The sequence below is a fragment of the Pelecanus crispus genome, chromosome 9 (genome assembly GCF_030463565.1).
Source record: "Pelecanus crispus isolate bPelCri1 chromosome 9, bPelCri1.pri, whole genome shotgun sequence".
NCBI lineage: Eukaryota > Metazoa > Chordata > Aves > Pelecaniformes > Pelecanidae > Pelecanus > Pelecanus crispus.
Window position 1 is genome coordinate 13157236 of NC_134651.1, and position 16491 is coordinate 13173726.

The 16491-nt window shown below is 48.9% G+C and overlaps 1 protein-coding gene across 1 annotated transcript in view; it reads left to right on the top strand.

Moving 5' to 3' along the window:
- Positions 1 to 7400: 7400 nt before the first annotated feature.
- The window catches only part of LPP (LIM domain containing preferred translocation partner in lipoma), a 341053-nt gene continuing 331962 nt past the window's right edge, over positions 7401 to 16491 (top strand). Inside the window, exon 1 of the mRNA XM_075716569.1 lies at positions 7401 to 7435. The gene's annotated coding sequence lies outside the window, so the exon portion shown is untranslated. The remainder of the gene's footprint in view (positions 7436 to 16491) is intronic.

Genomic DNA, 16491 nt, shown 5'->3' on the forward strand with positions numbered 1-16491 from the left:
GTGCTCTCCGTGCACGTTGACTCTCAAATTGTCCACTAGATTAGAGGCAAGCAATTTGGAAGGGATCTATGAGCAATCTGGTTTAGCTCTCTGCAGACATTCCTCTCCAGCCGCAAGCAGCTCATGAGCAGCTCGAGCCCATCTCCAGTGCCAGGGATCTGTCACCTCACTGGCAGCAGGGCTGGGCTGGCTCCTCAGCAAACCAAATTCCCGATGGTGTGAGGAAATGTGCATGTGGGGATGGCCGAGCTCAGGGTGCTGGGGTGCCCTGCGTCGTCTGTGTCCCACAGGAGCAGATGGAGTAGCCCATGGGCAGAGATGCTGATGGTCAAGGTCAAACACGTGGGTTATAACAGGCCTACAAAAATTCTTGATTCAGTCTATACTTATGTGCCATAAGGTATATGGAGCTCTTAGGGTAACTAATGGAGGTAGTGAGTTCATCAATTTATTATCTGAGTGTATTCTCCCAGAGGCTGGAAAGGGCTGTTGTCTCTTTTTAGAGATGGTGCACTGAGGCACAAAGCTCCCGAGTCACTGGGGAGGAACATGTTGGATTCATGTTTCTCATTAGAAAATGTTTATTTGTCAGACATGATTCCTTTCATGTTGTGTGTGTGTGAGTATATCCATTTCAGCAAGACACTCTAGGAAATGTTTTCTTGGAATCAGCATGGAATTTCTGGCCAAAATGGTCCTCCATCGTGGCATGGTCATTCCTGGGGTGGCCAGGAGACTGCCGGTCGGCAAGATGGGGAATTAAAGCAGGCAGAACTGTGCCCTGATCCTCAGTCGGTTCTGGCACTGTGTTTTGTTTTTCATTGTATGCTTTTTGTCCTTTATTACAAGGGAGAAAAGTCCTCCAAAAATGTTGAGAAGTCCTGTTTTTGTCACAGTAGAGATGGGAAAGCTTCCAAGCTTTCCAAGATATTGCCAAATGGTGGAAGCTGTTTCCAACTTAGCTCAATCTGCAACTTTCCCAAGGTCTCACATCTGTTGCAGAGCAGGAGACTTAACCCCGGTTTCCTATGAAGAAAATGATGGTACACAGACTGCCTAATCACATAGCTAAGAATGGGCAAAGCTGGCAGCCAAGAACTGGAGACCCAGCAGTCATGTCCTCTCCTTTTGACTTCATTGTCCTCTGTTTACAACCTGGTCTGTCAAATTGGTCGCACCCCTCAATTCTCATCTCTTATACCATCTTAAACTCTTGCTTCTTCGAGGCTTTAAACTATTTAGGACCTCTGTAGGAGACAGCTAGGGATTTTGAAGCACTCCATGGAAGACACCTCCTGAGCCAGCAAATCCAGACCTTTGCTATTGCACAGGGCACTATCTTATGGCATGGGATTTGGGCCTACCTAGTCCTCCTGGAATATCCACCTCAAGTTACTCTTCTTTGGCATTATCCAAACTGCAGAGCTTTTGATTTCTTAAACTCTTCTCATCAATCCTGTCGTTCTTCCCTCAAGTCTGCCCAAAGCTCAGGGAAATGGACATGTCCAGGGGCCAAGCAGAGAGTTCAAGTTTTGTTCAGATGAAAACCATCATGAGAAAGAGTGTACTACCTCTGAGCAGGGAGGCCAGAAGGCCACTGGCTTATTTTGCAGTCTTGTCAAACAACTCCTCTCTGATCTGTTCTTCACCATAGCTCACCCTGTTTTTCATCCAGAATAGCTCTCCATATTTTAATTTTGTTTTCTTTTTTTTTTTTTTTTGGTGAATGATTTCTCTTATATGTCACCAGGGGGAATCTAATTTTCCCTTCTCCTCCCTCCCTAATATGTCGGATCTCTCTAGCTGTCTCTGTGCTACACCCATCTTCCCTGATTGAAGGAGTTACATGTGAAATTCACAGTTGGCATTTCTAGCTTGCAGAGATTATATTTCTGTGGCTGTACACATTTTTATGTGCTGTGACTCTATTTACTTTAGAAGAAGAGCCCACAAGATTGATGCGTGAGGCAACATATTTAAAATATACATCTTGTAAATGTGTTAATGACTATATAGGCTATAGGTCCCTGTGGAAATAAGAAGAGGCATTCTTTTAATAAACAATGGAGTGCATCCAGTTTTTCTTCCTACTTAAGTTATTTCCAGCACATTCACTAAAATGCTACCAGATTCAATAATATTTGTTTCTTTCTTGGCTTCTTACATACATAGCTTTCTTCCTTGACAACAAGTCCAAGATTTTTTGGAGCCAAAGCAGGAATGATGATGTGTTTTTGTTGTTGTTGTTCTTCTAACCAGCTGTCTCTGCTCATCTTGCTGTCACTAGGAGAAGACATCTGCTTAGTACATTCAATATTTTTGCTTTGATTCTCAACAGGGAGGTCAGAGCCTATGCAAAAATGCCCCCCAAAATATTTGTTACTGCAAACATTTCTTTTAAGACCAGGGTACTCCTTTGTTTATTCAGTGTAGACACCTTAAAGAATTTGACAATTCCCATCCTGTAAAACAAGGCACTCATTATTTCAGTGCTAAAATCTGGACATGAGACATTCACCATTAGCAAGATATCGTGCAAGATACCAGATGGTGTAAAATACAAAGTCTAGTGACTTCTGCTTTAATTATATCACATCGTTCTGATGAGATACTATAAACCTCTTTTTTTTCCCCACTAAGCTGAGATCCAGAGAGTGAGGATTGTTAATGAAATTGTCAACTTATTTACCAATTCTATTTGCTAATTTCATTACATTTGATTAGAAAAATGGAGTAGTGCTAGTTATGGCTTGCCTGTGGCTACAGAGCTCCAGGCAGTTCTTTCTTCTAGGCACTAGCAACCCTCCTTCCTCATTAACCAAAGATCCAGTCTAGCAAAACACTTCAATCCTTAAATCCACCCCTGTTCAACAGAACGCTTAAACCTAAGCTAAAATCTCTCTGGGCTCAAATTGGATTTAAGTATGTTCTTAAAATTAAGTATGCTACACTGGCACATGCTGCTCAACTGCACTGTTCAGCACTGGGATTTAGCAGTTTTACAAAGCTTTACCATTCCTTCCAAGTGTGGCACAGGCAGCTATGGCCAGGTGGTGGACGGAACAGAGCAGGGAGCAGAGCCTGAAATGGGTGCAGGGAGGTTTATACTTTCCTGACCTACCCAAAACTCACCGTGGCCAACAGTAAAATGATATGGAATGAGATAGAACTAATCGCCTGGTAAAACAGAGCATCTGGTGAACCACATGCAACTCAAAGACGTGTACGGAGATGCAGAGGGGTTTGATGATGGTCACTATGTCTGATATTCTCATGGGAAGTTGGGGAGGTTGTTGGAAATTGTATTTCTCATCAGTGAAGATTCCCTCAGGCTTCTGGCCCAGACTCGATCACTGTCAGTGTTCTGTGATTTACTAATGCCTGCCCAGTACGTGCCTTGCATTCCTGTCTGGATGCAAACATACCTGCAAAATGGGGAATGACAAAGCTTGGCCCACTGCTGTTCCTAGATTCCTTCCACCAGGCAGCAAGCCACGTGTGTATCTCTAAATCAGGAACATGCATCCTGGTTGGAAATGAATTCAGGCTTGCAGGTTGAGTCTTCTCTCTCCTGTCTGCCTAGTACCCATGCTGGTGTTTCCTCATTCCTTCCCCAGTGGCACAGGAATGCTATTGCTGCGAGCTCAGATTTTGCATGTGCTTCCAAGAATACCCTTTGGAGACCAAAGGGTCAAGTGTGCCGCTGCAGCGTGTGTCTTGATGGAAATGGGTGTCCTCATGGTGAGGTGTGTGAAAAGTGCTGCGGTTTGTGGCAGAGGAGTCTCCAGTTGATCTCAGGCTAATTGCATCTGATCTTTGTCTGAAAATCAGGTGGCAACTCTCCCAAGAACACGTGCTTAGTGTGTTTTCCAGCCTCTCTGGCTTTTACCCACGGAAGGATTAGTTCACCAGGTGGGCGACTTTCCTGTTGTTCTGGAATTGTTGCTAGTGAGGGAATACGTCACATCTCCACAACTTCATCTGATTAAGAGTTGAATTGCAGCAAAAACGACTTGGGTTAGAGATAAGGAAAGTGTTTCTAACTGTGAAGCTCTGGAATGGATCCTCTAGATATCCTTACAAGCAGGGTAGGTGAACCTCTGTCAGGTATGGTTTAGGCAATGCTACTCCTGCTTTGCGGCCTGAGGGATGAATTCCCATGGCTTCCCAAGGGCTCTTCCCTCCCTTTTTTATTTTTTGTGATTTTACATCTGAAATCTCACTAAAAAGCAGAGACCCAAACTCTGAAAAGCAGACACAGGGAGGTGAACTGACTGGTCTAAAGTCATACAACACAGGAAAAGTAGGAACAGAGGCCAGGTTTCCAGGCTTCTAGTCATGCACCTTAACCACTAAAAAACTTCATTTCCTTGAATTAATATTGGCCCAGGCTGACTCTTGTATTACTGTCTCCTGAGTGGCCTATGCAATGTCAGGCATTTCGGTCTTTTGCTGTTTAATTCATTTTGCTGCTATGGTGCAGGGTGCGGTAGATATTACCGAAGGAATGATTGCACATTGCCAGTATTTTTGATTCTTTCCAGGCAAAGAGCAGATTTTCACAGCCAGCCTCAACACCTTGAATTTTCTACTTTCATTTCCAAAGTGTATGACATTGGTCATGATAGGAAACTGAAAAAAACAGAAAATTCACGCTGTGCTTGACAAGGCAGTGACCATTCTGGGCAACGCGTTACAAGGGTAATGGGCTGCGAATCAAACTTCTGCTGCTGTGCTGCAGAGGATTAGTCACAGTTCATCTACCTGAAAAATGGAGGCAGTAGTAGTTACTATCTCACATTCTGGAGGCTCAAAGCTTAAAACTTCTGGGATCTGCTACGGATGTATTCTCTCTTCTGTTAACACGACTGGAAAATTGCATAAGCTTGATGGATAAAGAAGCAATAATTGTTGGATACAGGACAAGGAAAATATTTGACCACTGGTTTTCTCTGAAATACTAAATGGAGAACACTTGTGTCTCATCTCGGGCCAAATAGTTTCTTCTAGTTTTCAGATGCTTCCCCTAGATACCAGTTGACACAACACAAGGGTTGTTGCAGATTTGCAAGAAAGATCGAGCAGAAAAGAAAAAAACCAGGCAACGATCGCCTGTAAATCTGCTTCTCCAGAGCATTACAAATCAGGACTCCATTGAGAGCCCCACCACGCTGAGGCTGACAGACATCAATGCCAGGAAGTCCCTTGTGATGACCACCTGACCCCTGCAGCAGAAAGTACCATCATGATTTTTCCTTGGAGCACAACGGAGAAGGAGCACAACCTTGCAGCCTGGTACTCAAAGTGCTCAGCTGGAAGGAGACATTTGAACTGCAGGTTCTCCAGGGAGGGAACTGAATGCAGGTTTACAGGGCCTTGGGCAAAGGCTTCGACCGCGCCGTTTGTGCTGGTGCTACGTTCTCATCCACCGGTGCTTTAGAAAGCAGCCATGCCCGTGTCTTTCACAACAGGCTGTGTTCGCAGAGCACTATCGGCACTCTAGGTACACCTATGGCATGGGGCCCTGGTGACTCATGTGCTATTCTGCTTTGGTTTTGGATCTCAGCAGAGTTTAAACACAGGGTAGGCGGCTAGGACAAGGTTAGGGTATTTCTAGTCATAGTCATAATGCTTAGAAAATGTCTGTGGCTGTGACTGACAGGCTCATGCAGATTTAGCTGCAGTGCTTCTAAGATAGCATCTGGCTCCAGCAGCCCTCTCCATCCCTCTGGAGGAATTTAGCACCCCTGGTACGGGGGGCCAGTGCAGGACACCAAATCAACCACAGATGGGGGATCTGCACCGAGGACTGAATTTGGGATATGTTATGCTTCCCCTGCTGTGGTGCCTGACGAGGAAGGGGTGCCCATCAGGGTGGGTTGGTATCTCCTGGAGTCTCCGACCTGCCAGAACACCCGGGACAATCTGGGAGCACACTTGCTTGTTTTAGATGCTCTGGCAGCCAGGGAAGGGGGAGAGAGGCTAGATCACAACTCTGCGCTCCAGCTTCTGAAGTCTTTTAGGCACGTAATGTCCTTTTTTGGGTCCTTATGTGCAAACTTTCCCTCCTGGGGCTGTCAAGCTGTGACTGTGGATGTTAAAGCTGGTAATGGGATAAGATTGTAAACGTCTTCTGAAAGCGCACAGCAGAGCCCTTTATTGTCAAAATGAAATACATTTAAAGTGCTTAAAAACTCATCCAGAAATCTCTTTCCAAATGAGTAAGGCTTGGCAGCTCTCCCCTCCGCAGCCTGAACGCAACGTAACCCTTCCGTCTTCCCCTTCTCTTCAAGGCAAATGCAGATACCCAACAGCTACTTAAAGGGTAACATCCCGTTATAAAAATACTCACACTCAAAATCTGAATTATTTTAATTGCAGTCCTTATAAATAGCCACAGTAACAATCACACAGAAAGCGATCAGAAAACAGTTTCCCTTCCCCCTCTCCTTAGTATGCTCGACAGGTTTTGTTTTGAATCTCCGAGCAGGCAGCTCCTTTGTAGCTCCGAGCGTCTTTTACCTTCCCCCCACCTTTTTCTGCGCCCCGGTTGGGGAAGAACGGAGAAAAAGTTGGTTCGAAAAAGCACCCAAAAAAAAAAAAATCATAGGGAGCCCCGGACGAAACTTCTCCGTGGAAAGTTGGACGGTGCAAGCCACGGTGCGCGTTTCTGCGCCTAGCACCCCGGGTTACGGGGCAGGCGGGCGATGCTTGCAGGGTCGGGGCTGCCTCCAGCCCCGTGCCCCCCCGAGGTACCGGTAGCTGCCGCCCCCCGCCCTGCGCGCAGCGCAGCCCCCTCCCGCCGTGCGGCCGCCCCGGCCCCGGCCCCGGCCCCGGCCCCAGCCCTTACATGGACAAATCTGCCTGCAGGGAAAGGCAGGAATTTGGGCCCTTGACGTCAGCCCCGGGCAGAGCGCAGCAGCCCGGCGGGGCGGGAGGCAGCGGCCGCCGCTTTCGCTTTTTGTTTCGGGGGCGTCCCCCCGAGCTCGGGGCTGCCGCCCCCCCCCCCCCTTCCTCCGCCCGAGGGGAGGTAAGGGCCGAGGGGGGCGCGGAGGGGCCGGAGGCAGGGATGCGGGGGGCGGGAGCGCCGCGGCCGGCGGGATGCGGGGGGGCGCGGGGGCTGGAAGCACCGGAGCGAGGGGAGGGATGCGGGAGGGGCTGGCCGGGGGGCGGCCGGGGGGGGCCGCGGGGTGGGGGTGCAGGAGCAGGGAGCGCGGGAGGGGCCGCCCGGGGGCCGCGGCGGGGCAGCGGCGCGGAGCGCGGAAGGGGCCGGCGGGCGGAAGGGGCCGGCGGCGGGGCCGGGGGGCGGGCGCGGCGGGGCGGGCCCGGGCAGGGCCGCGGCCCCGGCCCCGCCCCCGGCCCCACCTCCCCCCGCCGCCTCCTCCCGCCGCCGCCGCCGCCGCCGCGCTCGCCTCCGCTGCCTCCTCCCCCCGAGGTATTGTTGCAGATAATAACTTGCCCCCTTCCTCTCCCCCCCCTCCGCCCGCCGAGGCAGCTGTGCAACAGCTGGAGCCCCCGGCCGGGGCGGGGAGCGCTGCCGGCCGCCCGGGGGGGCCGCGCCTGGCTCCTCCCTCCGCCCGGGGCGCCGAGGCCGCCGGGGGAGGGGGGGACACACGGCCCGGCCCGGTGGGTGCGAGCTCGGCCGCGGGGCGGGGGCAGCTCCTGGGTGTGGGGCGGGGGCGGGGGGGGAGACGAAACTTCCCCGCTACTTCAGCGGCGCCGCTGCACGCACCCACCCGCCACCCCCCTCCGCGCCGGGCGGGGGCTGCCCGCGGGCCGGGGTCCCCCCGGGTCCCTCCCCGGGGCGCGGAGCTGCCGGCCGCAGGTGCACCTGGCCCGGGCGGGGGCCGCGGCGCTGCCCCGCCGCCGCACCTTGCGCCGGCCGCCCGCCCGCCCGCCCCCCGGCCGGGGCTCGGCAGGGAATGGCAACTTGAGCAAAGCCCTGGCAGGTTTTTATAGGCCGGGGGAGGCCCACTCTTCCCCAGCAGGTAAAGACGTAAAAGTTTCCCACACCCTTACGTCACCCTGCTTTGGTTTTTGGTTTTTTTTTTTTTTTTTTTTTTTTAAATATTTTTTTTTTTTTTCCCCTCGCCTTCACTTGCTCTCCCCTTTTGAACAGCCAAATCTTATTCCTGCCATTGTTCAGGCGCACTCTCCACGCCTTGGGGCTGTGCTGGGGAGAAGGCAGCGCTCCGGAGTAGGAGGTGTTGATGGAGAAACTCATGCTGTAATTGCTCTGGCTACTGTACCTTGAGGCGCAGTTTGGCCCCGTTAGTGAAGCAAATGAGCGGTGGAGTCTCCTGCTTTGTTTTGATTATTTTTTGTTTGTTTTTTCTATGCCTGTATGAGTTGGCTTTTTGGCCCGGTTGTTTGGATTTTGTGTTGGGTTCCTGTTTGGTATCTTTCTCTCTTGTTAGGCGATTGATGCACGAAGTTTTAAGAGCTCGCAGGAGCCATCAAGCTTGCTAACGTGTCTTCCTACACATCCACAACACCTCAGCACCTGTGCAGAAAGTGGTTTTGACCCATGTGAAATGCAAGGTCTCGCGTGGAAGTCTAAGTTTTTGGAAACGCTCTAGATTTGAGAATTTCTTTGCTTCCTTGGACTCATTTACCTGTAGAGTTTGTGCTTATACCTTCCAGGAATGATTTTTGGGGCAAGATCTGAGAGCGGGGAGTCCCTGGATGTCTGGGAGCTGGGTGATACACCAGGTGCTAGTAATTACAGGTACAGGATATTAGGAAAGCAGGGGAACACTTGGAGCCAGAAAATGGGACACAGCATTTCATCTGTACGTTACCAACCATGTTCACGCTGGCAGTTGTTGGTCACTGTCCTGTGTGTAGCCCAGCTTGCTGCACAGCAGCACAGTCTGGGGATCCGAGGGACTTTCTGATTACCTCCACCCTTGCTGCAGCAGGACTGGCCCAGGCAAAGCTAAATAATACTCTGGAATATGGGATTTCCCTCAGGAAATACTTCCGTCTGAGGATAAAGATTTACTGTTGAAAGCTTTTCTCTGCCTGTTGGCCTACTCTGTCTCCCCCTGCCCACCCCATGACCTTTCATCCTATCATTCCAAAATTTATTAGCTTTGTTATTCCCCTCTTTCAGTTGTTCAGACTTTGTTGGAGGGTTTTTCCCTGTGGGATGGGCTGTCAGCAGGTGACAGTGTGGGTGGTGGCTGTAGGGCCACCTGGCAGCGAGATCCTGGCTTCAGTGTCTAACCCTGCCTGCAGCTCCAGTGAGATGCTGGTGCTGCTAATGGGACCTTCAGCCATGCCGCCCTCGAATTGCTGAGTTTCACATATAGTTTTGAATTGTTTTCTTCGGGTTGTTGTTTTGTGTTGTTTTTTTTTTTTTTTTTTTTCCCCCCCACCTGAGTCAGCTTGTGTTGGCTGTTGCTGGGAAAAGCTACCTGGTCCAGGATGGTGGCAGTGTGAAGTCCTCATCAGTTATGTTGCTGGGGGTTATCCTGCCATCAGGTGTCTTCTGGTCCTTGTAGCTCTTCTCCCACCACTGTGTTTGGAGCACATGGATTGCTGAAGGTCACTGTAGGCTTTTTGGGGGGGTCTCTTGGATGGAGAGAAGTGCCTGGTACTGAGTAGGTGGTGTGCGATGAATCAGGTAGACTGTGAAAATGCGCTCCTTGTGCACAGAGAGGGCACTTCAGTGATTTTTAATGTCCTCTTCCCAAAAGTCAGTCCCAGAGCATGTGCATTGTGTGGAGGCCGTGGGCACGTTGGCCGTGTAAGTGTCCTGTGTTGCCAGCAGTCCTGCCATCCAGAAGTTCCAGCCGGGGATATGTGGCCCTTGTACACTGCCTGGGTAAACTCCTGGGTGGAAACAGAGGATGCATCCAGGAAAATGAAGCTAAACTGTGTCTTGTTGAAGCTTCTGTAGGTACAGCCCCAAACTGCAGTGCATCGCCGTTGTGCAGTCTCCATGGTGCATGGTGCCTGGGTTGGTGAGGATTACAGCTTTTGTTGTTGCATGGTTGTCTCTGTTGTGCAAGTCCCAACTGCCCCGTGTGGTTGGTACCATAAGCTGGCTGGGCAGAGGAGCTCCAATTCCCGTTTCACAGAGGTGAGATTTTCACCTTTGGGGCATGTTTGGGGATCAGCCCAGGTGTTGGGGCAGGATACTGGTGAGCGTGCCCATCTCAGTGCAGGCTCCAGCTCTGTGGGTCCTGCCCCCTTCTGTTGGTCGCCAACTGGATGAGCAGTCACCCAGCTTGAGGGGGTAAAAGTGTTGAATGATATTGTCTATGATGTGCTCTAGTAAATCAGGGGCAAACCAGCAAAAAACCTGCCTCTAGACTGGTGGGCCAGAAGTGGATTTCAGATCCTGTATGCGGCAGTCACGGTTAGGAAAAATCCCAGGTTCCTGTGCAATTTAGCTGCCTTGTCTCATGGAAACTTGCAGAGCACATTGGGTCTCAAAGTTGTATTATTCTGAATATCATCTTCAGCTGTCCTGTGTTAGTGAGAGGTAATGGGCTCTGTCTTACCAGAATCAGGAACTGCTGCAGTGTAATTCGAGCTTTCAAATAATCAAAGTGCAGATTCAGATTTGTATCCCTTGCCAAAGCGCTCATTTCTCTAGAGTGTTCAGGGGTGACGCTCCAGAGCTGGACTGGTGAGTTTTGCAAAGCACCTAATAGTGTCAGCTACAGTCTCAGTGGAGCTGGAGTGCTTTTAAATATATAATATGATCATCAGTATGGACTTTTAGTTATAACTCGTAGTACAAATTGTGGTGTGGGGGTTCACGGTCAGGGTGGAGATACCACTCACTTAATTTTGAAGCCTGACTGTCGCCTTGTTTGTTAAAATCTCTGCTTGTGTTTGTCTGTATAATGCCTGACTATAAAAGTTAAGTGACTCCCTTCTGATCAGTGAAGCCTGGTGTATGCAGTTTTGGAGAGGGATAGTAAAAACGGTGGGGAGCTGGAAAACCTGGGGGAGTTTGACCGGTAGTTTGGGATCGCTCCTGTATAAAGGACACATGTTAGAAAGGTGTCACAGAAATGGTGAGTACTGTGGAAAAGGGGTCTTTGTACCAATGCAAGACAAGGCGAAAGTGGCTGATTCAAAATAAACAAAATTAAGTGCTTTTCCATGTAACTAAATGGTGGCATTTATCATGCAGAACACTGCTGAGGACAAGAGTTTAGCCAGGTCTGGAAGGGAGGTGGGATGGTTGTATGAATGTCAGGTGCATTCAGAGTTATACCAGCTAATGGTGGTGCCTCTTACCTTGTAAACATCTAATTGGAAAGAAGAGACTGTTTCGTGCAGGTTTCTCTGAAACATCTCTTGCTGACTGTAGCTAGAGAAAAGCAGTAGCTTGGGTGGATGACAAATTGTTTGTAAGACGACGGTTTCCGTGCATCTGTGGAAACATATACCCTCAGGGTGCCGCGGTGCTCTCTCTATTCCTTTGCCCATCATGGTTGTGTGAACAATGCATCCTTGGTGGCATTTTGTTCCTTGTCAAGTGTCTGAAAGCCTGACCCACGCAGCTCTGCCTTTCTCCTAATAAACTCTTCCGGCCCTGATGTGGCTCTGGGCGGCACCCACACGCTCTGCTCTGGCTGGCCCTGAACCACGCTGGGTTTCACCTCTGGCTCATCGTCCATGCTTCTCCCGGTGCAGTGTGTGGCAGCCCTGGTAATCCCTTCAGGTGGAGGGAAGTCCCTCTGGATGCATGGGGAGGTTTTATAGATGGCGTTGGGATGATGAAGAAATACGCATTTCCTTTAGGTACATCTGTGCTTTTTAGGTACGTTATTTTTTTGATGGAGAGAAGTCTTCAGGGAAGCAAGATGAATACCCAGTCTATGTGACCCACCAGGAGTCTGGGATTCAGCATCTGTGTTTGCTATGTGCATGCGTGAGCAAAACAGCGATGCTCTTGCCTGCTTTTGGTCCTCCGCAGCTCGCTTTCTTACCCTGGTAGCTTCATCATCTCCCTTTGCTCTCGCTCTCGTAGCAGGGTAGTTCTGCTAAAAGCTAGAGAGCTTACTGGAACTGCAGCCACACTTCAAAAGCAGGCAGGAGCGGAGGAGACAGAAACCATAGCTTATCTAAGGATGTGGGTTATCTGAGGGACGGATTCGCAAGGAACAATACCTTTAAAGAGTGTGGGTTATAGGTAGGAAAATGCAGGACTTGAAATAACTTTATAAACAACGGTTCCAGAGAAGGGATTGGAGGGAAAGTGTTGCAATTGGCTTTCACAGGTGCATTGGGATGCTGGAGGAGAGCATCGCTAAAGTCTGAAGAGCTCTGTGTTTTCCTCTTTTTAATTTAGGGAGCTTTTTGTTTTGTAAAATAGAAACAAACAGAGAAAAGAAAACAACAAATCAAACCGAAAACCACAGACCAGAAAAACCCCACAAAGTTTAAAAGCTTTTTGAAAGCTGGTGCCTGCCCAAGAAGCAGGGGTTAGCGGGGTGCAGGGCCCGGCTCTTTCCGCTCCTCCTGCTTCTGGGCACGGCAGGGCAGGTAGGGCTCGTGATGTTTCCAATCCAGACGTGAAAAATAGACTCGCTACCCACACTTAATCGTGATTAAGGTTACCGGTAGACACCTCGGTGGAGATTCTGCTTTCATCTCAAAGAGCTGGTTTCGATCACGTTCTGAGCAAGCGCAAGAGCTGGCATGAAAATGATCATTTTTAAGTCACTGTCAGCAAGTCTCTGTCATTTTAGACTGTCATTATCTGTTGTTGGGATCTGTGGGTGACAGTGACACACATGTGAGTCACTCAGAAGCACTCCCAAACTATCGCAATATGCTCAGGAAAGGAAAACAAACATCGGTGGAATTGTGGGCTGCTGGTAACCTTTTCTTAGAAAAAGATACAAGCTTTTGAGTGTTGCAGGCTGTTAGTGAGGATGTTTTCTGTTGCCCTTGATGCCATAAGGGAACCTCGTAATAGTGATTCCTCAGTAACCCCATAAATTGTTTGGTTTGGTTTGGGGTGGTTGGGATGCTTAGGGTCTCTGATTTTTGCCAGCTTTGTTTCTGTGTGAGAGCCCCTGTCAGCCCCCTTCGGTGTTTCCAGATCTGGCTGGGAGCGGTCCCATTTTGAGCCTAAGTGGGCTTATGCACTTGAGCGTCCTCTAAGTAGGTGCCATTCAGTGCTTGGCTGCCTTCCTCCCCCTGCTACTGCTGCCCAGTGATGCTTCAAGGCAGGCAAACTTCCGCCAAGTCGTGGATGACTGTGCCGCCAGTGGAATAGTTAGTTGAGATTTAATATAGCCATTATCTTTAGGTAATAAAATATCAACTAACTTGCCATAACTATCTTGTTTAATATCTATTAAAAGCCCCACATACTTCATTCACTGGGTGAAATTTAATAGAAGTTCATCTAAGCATTTATTGCTTATTTAATTTAAAAATAAGTTGATCTCCACAGTTGGTAACAGGCACTGAGGATTTAATTAACATTCAGTAGACTACCCTGTTAGCTCCGAATTACACAGTCAGGTCTTGTTTATGCATCAATTTGTAACTGCCCCCCTCCCCTTTTTTAAGCCAGTGGATCTCGGTGTGGGGAGCTGCAGTTGTCTCCTCTTCTCCCTCTGCTCCTGATCTCTCCTGCAGCTGCAGAGCCTCTGCCAGGGCTGCACAGCCTGGGGCTGTGATGCTGCTGAAGAAACAGGACCTGGCGCCTTTTTTGAGGGACCAGCCTGGCCAGCTGGGCGAAGGCAGGCAGGATGGAAGAGGCCAACAGATCGTGCTGCAGACCTTGAAGAAGGGGCTGTGGAGCCCAGTGCGGTGGGTAGGGATGCGCTGCACGATGGGGTAAAAGTGGTCCAGCTCCAGTTAAGTGTAACAGAGCAAATGTAAAATACCTCCTCTAGGGCTTTTTCAGCAATGTGGCTGACTGCATGAAACTCACGGTTTTGACCGTGACGTTTTCACGTGACGTTTTCACGGTGACGGTTTTGTCTTGGTTTGGGTTTTTTCTTTTTTTTCTTTTTTCTTTTTTTTTTTTTTTTTTTTTTGGAAAGAGAAACTTGGGGTGCTTCCCACCTTGCAGGCTGTCCTGCTGCAGTTGCTGTGTTCATTGTACCCCAGCTGCAATGGTTTATGTCTCAGTAACGTGCATGTGCATCTTTGATGTGCTGTGTGCACGTACCCGGAGGAGCTCTCTCTGTTTCAGCAGTTTATTACCTCACCTTAACAGACTTGAATTACTCCACTTAATGAGGCAAGCTTGAATGAAAGTGAGGAGTCTCCCAGCCAGTGTGCGGCACGAAGCGACTGGGTTGGGAGAGTGATTGTATTAGCAGCTGATAAGTGTTTGTAATTCCAGCTGCTGCATCGCCCCTGCCTCACTTGCCCAGGTGTCAGCGATGTTCCTGCTTCAGCTCAGCACCAAAGGAGATCAACTGGTTTGAATTTAACGCACCTCATCACTTGAGGTAGATACTTGATTTGCTTTTCATGGGTTTGGGCAAATCTCGAGAGATACCTCAAGCTATTACTGTGGCCAAGACAAGCCTTTAATCTGGATTTCCCAAGAGAAACAGATAGCGACTGTGGCAGCCATGTGGCAGTCCTGTAGTTAATTACAAGCAATGCACTTGGTTAAAAGAATGGTGTTAAAGTTGCAAAGTCCAAGTGCTCCAAAGCTACAAAATGCCAGAATAAAGGTTGTTGATGAAACCTTAATTTGGCCTCCCCTGCAAGCAGGCATTATGATATAGGCACTTAATTGCCAGAGCACCTACTCTTTGTGCCCAGAGTGGAAGGTGATACTTAATGACCAGCTATTCATTTTCTTCTCTTTTTGTGCAGTGTGTGGCCCCAAGCCTTATTTATTACATACTATTCAAAATCGGGACTGAATGCAGAATTATTAATTTCCTTTTGTGCTGTCCTGGAGTGCTCGTTGGTCTTTCATTGGAGCGCTTTACAAGTTGAGGGGGCTATTTTTGCAGTGCCTTCCTGAGGTGAAGGAGATTATTCTTGCCATTTTGCTGATAGGACACTGAGGCTTGTAGTGTAGCGAGGCTGGGAGTCTCACGTCATCCCTGTCACTGAAATCCAGGAGAAAAAAGCCAGTTAGATCAGGGTTGTTCTCTTTAGTTTGCAGTCATAACTGATAATCAAACAGAGAAATGCTTAAAAAGAATTGTTTGTGATTACAGACTGAAGTTAGTATCCTTTCCACCTAACTCTGGAGATTACTCTGAACTGCTTATTGCAATTATGCCTATCTTTACAGTCCATCTCCCCCATCTTTTCTGCTTTTACCTGCCTCTTATGCATTAACATCATCATCCTTGACTGGGGGGCAAGACCTGTACTTATCTTGCGTGCGTATTGAGATGCATAGCTTAGTATGGAAGCTGGTCTTTGCCTCTGGCATTTAGAAACCAGGGCAGTTTAATGTTGTTGAATCTGAAATGTGATGGTGGGGAGGTCCAGAAATGAACCACAAAAATAGTTAAGGTCCAGGTGGTATTTACGTACAAAGACATATTTCGAGGAGTAGAATATGGGTAATGTGGGACTTCACATCATCAGCTGGGCACTTCCTCAGTGGCTTGCGTACTGTAAGTGTGTACTGTACTGTGTACAGTAAGACTGCCATTTTTTAGGGTAGTTTAAGCTTCCTTTAGAGCTGTGGTGCTTTTCCATCACCTCTGATCCTGCAGGCTATTTTTTTGGGAGAATGAAAATTATGCCTTCCCTAGCACAGTTCCACTTTGGTGCTTTTTTAGAGAATCCATTTCTTTCTTGGGTTCCTTGGGGTGCACAGAATCAAGCTTGGAAAACACAGCATTGCATCTTTGCCATTTAAGGAGGGCTCAGTGAGCCTTCCGCATAGTAAGTCTGAAATTCAAGTGTATGAGTAATCCAGCTGAACTCTCTGCAGCTACTTGTGTGCCTAAAGATAAGCAAGTGTTTAAGCACTGTCCTGTACCCTGATCCTAATTTGCTCCCAAGGCAGACACATGGGGAAGAAACGATGGGCAAAAGGGTTAAAGTTATCTGGGGAGATGTCTGGCTGCTTTTCTTCTGAAATGGTGCTGTAGCACATAGAACAACCATAGCCTCGCTGCAATGAGGAGCCCGCCTTGTGCAGTGCAGGAGGTTATATTGTGAGTGAAGCAGGCAACTTGCAAGCCTCTAACAGTGGCATTAAGTGACAAGTTGTGGGCAGAAGCATATTTTGGAAGTTAGGAATAACGCCTTGGACCTCTGTGTTGTTGCGAGGATGAGTGCAGCATTCTTGGCACGTAACGCCTCTTTGAGTGTCTCCCTTGGTATACGAGATGTGGGAATGAGGCAAGAGCAGCAGGTGAACTTAAAACAATATAAATGGGCGTGTCTCTCCAAGGCACTCTGCCCACCCAGGTACTTGAAGTGTCTGGGTGAAGGGATGGCATGGCAGTTTACGGAGTGCGTGTGTGGCTCCTTCCATGGCTTGGCACGGTGTGTTTTGCTCTGCTGTGTGGGAGAGCT